The 3,170-nt window shown below is 41.5% G+C and overlaps 1 pseudogene across 1 annotated transcript; it reads right to left on the bottom strand.

Moving 5' to 3' along the window:
• Positions 1-636: 636 nt before the first annotated feature.
• LOC308489818 (nucleolar RNA helicase 2-like) lies at positions 637-2,970 on the bottom strand (annotated as a pseudogene). Its single transcript has one exon. The product of its transcript is annotated as a nucleolar RNA helicase 2-like (transcript).
• Between the last annotated feature and the right edge of the window lie 200 nt (positions 2,971-3,170).

Genomic DNA, 3,170 nt, shown 5'->3' with positions numbered 1-3,170 from the left:
ATATATATTGAAGTCATCAGGATAGAGTGGTAAATAGTCAAAAGACATTGACTTGTCAGGGTCTCAAACTTGACTGTAGCTCTGCATAAGACAGATGCTGTTGTTACTTTTACAGGAACACTAGAAAACAGAAATCTGTGCATAAACTGCATTTCCCCTTCCGATTCTGGATATGTTTAAAATGAGCATATCTCTTTATAGTTTTAAGTCTAAGAATATCTATTTCACATTCCATGAATGTGTCACATTTTATCTTATTTCATAAATGTTTCATTGTAATACAGTTCTTTTAAGAACACTATTAAAAGACACTTTTAATTAAAAAGACAGGTCAACTTCAAGAGTATAGACAGATACATGCTTGATTTTTCCTTAATGATCTAGAGACAATACATTCGAATATAATAAATTCATACATCTTTTCAAAAGGAAGACCTGACATAGAAGTAGTCAAGTTATAAATGACAATCATCCGCTGAAATAATGTAGATGAAGCTTGTCTCTCTGGAAGAGATGGGGCCTGGGCAAGTGGTTAGGAAGGAAACACAAGGTCCTTTTAACTTTGGGTGCAAAACATGTTCAGTTCCCTCTTGCCAAACACAGTTCTGTTTTGCCATATAAATCTTCTAGTTCAAATTACTGACCAAATGCTTTACTGAAACTCTGCTTCTGGCCTTTGTTTTGGAATCTGTGACTTCTGTTGCCACCTCCTGATCGCTGTCCTCTGAAGTTTCTATTTCTTTCCTGCTGTGCCCTGAAGCTTCTCTTTCCGCCCCGCTGGCCCCTAAAACCTCAATTGCCGTCCTGCTGTGCTCTGAAGCTTCGGTATCTTTGCTGTGGTCCTTCCAGCTCTGGTTGCTCCGTGGCCAGAGAGAGCTGCCAGTGCCGTGAATCATGCCATTTTTTCCTGTATTTTTGTGACTGCTGCAGTAGGGACATCAAAGTAAATACCTTGCTTTCCTTTGAGAAAGACCATTCCCTTCACGTTGGAATTGATATCCTCACCCAGTGACTCCTTAAGTTTTTTTCCAAGCATAACTAATGTTTGGCATTTCAGTTGAACACCCCCAAGATCATGGTTCCAAAGCCAGCATCTGAGTTGATCAAGGAGCGCTGGTCCACTGACGTGGCCCCTGAAATCCAGGCCAGTGCTGCCGCCAGGGCTGCCACAGCCCCATCTCCTCTATCAGTTTCTCAGCTGACTGTTTCAAGTGACAAATGGCAATAGGAGGCACAGAATCCAAAAGCCCGATGGCATCTCTGCTGGAAGCTGTTATTATCTCTGTTTCAGAAGGAATACCTGTTCATTTAAATTTAATTCCCACCTTTTGTTCCACTTGTGCTGATAAAAGCAGATGCAAATCCCTGTCCTTACAGCTCTACCCATTCGCCCAGAATGATGAATGTAGGACTGCACATCCTTTGGACGAGAACTTGGTATCACCAGGTCCACCTCAGGGAGGTCTAACCCATGTGCAGCAACATTGGTTGCCACCAAAACTCCAAAATCACCATTTCTGAAGCCTTTCAGGGTGATTTCTTCCCGTTGCTTCTGTGGAATGTCTCCATGCAATGACTGGGTTTTCCTGTTGTATGGACACATTCGAGACAAGTCCTGGGCTTCTTTCTTGGTTTCACAGAAGATGATAGTGCGCCCTTGAAAACCACTGTGCGCTCGGATCACGTCCCCAATAACTGCTGCTCTTTGAGTCCAGTGGTACTTGATAGCCAGATACTCCCCAGTGATTGCCATTTTCTGAGTCTTTTTCCCAATTAGGTCCACCTGTTCACATGTAGATTTCATGTATTTCTTGGCAACATTATAAACCTAATGGGAGCAAGTTGCAGAAAAAAAAGCAGTGTTTGGAGATTGTCTTCTGAATCTTTCTTGTGTGCCACACTTAAATCTCTTCCACTTGATCATCAAAACCCATATCCAATATCTGGGCAACTTCATCCAAGACAATATGCTTAAGTTAGGTGAGATCTAGTTTGCCATTCTGCAGGTGGTCTTTGATACGACCTGGTGTCCCAACCAGGATATCAAGCCCATCCCACATGTGTTCAATTTGACTTCCATTTTTAGGGAGTTCCACCATAAAAACAAGCCACTGCCAACTTTTTTGGGATATCGCTGAAGTCTCTGCTTACTTGATTTGCAAACTCCCTTGTGGGCACAAGAACCAGTACCTGAGGGGCACAGCCTCCCCTCTGGTCCTGCAGTTCTCCCAGAAGTTTCTCCATCAAAGGGATGGCAAAGGAGAATGTCTTCCCAGTTCCTGCCCACACCTGTGCAATTAAATCCTTTCCACTATAGACATGATGAAATGTCTTTGGTTGTATAGGAGACAGGAAGATCACTCCACGGGCTCTGAAAACTTTAATAGTCTCTTCAGATATGGGGCAATTAGAGAAAGCTCCTTATTTCTGTTCCCCAGGTATTTCCTGCTCTAACTCACTGTTACTTTCTTCACTGGCAGCTTCCTTGGAGTTGGAGTCAGGTCCAGAATGAGAGATCCCCTTCTTCAGTTTGGGGCTTTTCTCTCCAATTTGTCCATTCATTTCCTTTTCTTGCTTCATCTTCTTAGGCTTAGGTGCACCTGATTCTTTTTCAGAAGGCTCTTCATTTTTTATTGCTTTTTTAGGGTTAGAAGCAACAACTTTCCTTTCAGTGAGCTCCTTTGGTTTTTTTTACACTTTTGGTTTCAGGAGAAATAATGTCGTCTTGAGATGGCTCCGCTTTCTTTTTTTGCCTTTGTGGTTTTAGGAGAATTCATGTCAACTTCAGAAGGCCCTGTTTTCTTTTTAACTTTTTTAGCTTTGGGGGAAACGACGTCTTCTTTTTCTTCTGCTGCCTCTTCAGATGTTGTCTTTTCTACCTTTCTTCTCATTTTGCTTTCAAAGTATCTCCATTTTTCCCATGACCATGTCTGATTCCAAATCTGCGTCACTAAGGAGTTTCCCTGGCATTACTCAGTACAGACTGTGTGGAGCAGTCCACCACGTAGAGAGAAAGAGAACTGTACTACATTCTTATTATCTGTATTTGTAGTTTATCATTAATATAGTTCATTTTATTATAGCAATGTTCAAATTTTTTAAAAAGAAAACAAATCACTGGATAGATTAGATGTCATGTTGTTTGTTCAAGAATATTCTGAGACAATCTT

This window comes from Rhinolophus hipposideros (genome assembly GCF_964194185.1).
Source record: "Rhinolophus hipposideros genome assembly, chromosome: 21".
NCBI classification, from domain to species: Eukaryota; Metazoa; Chordata; class Mammalia; order Chiroptera; family Rhinolophidae; genus Rhinolophus; species Rhinolophus hipposideros.
Note: the sequence above shows the minus strand (reverse complement) of the source record. Positions and strands in the feature narration are given on the sequence as shown.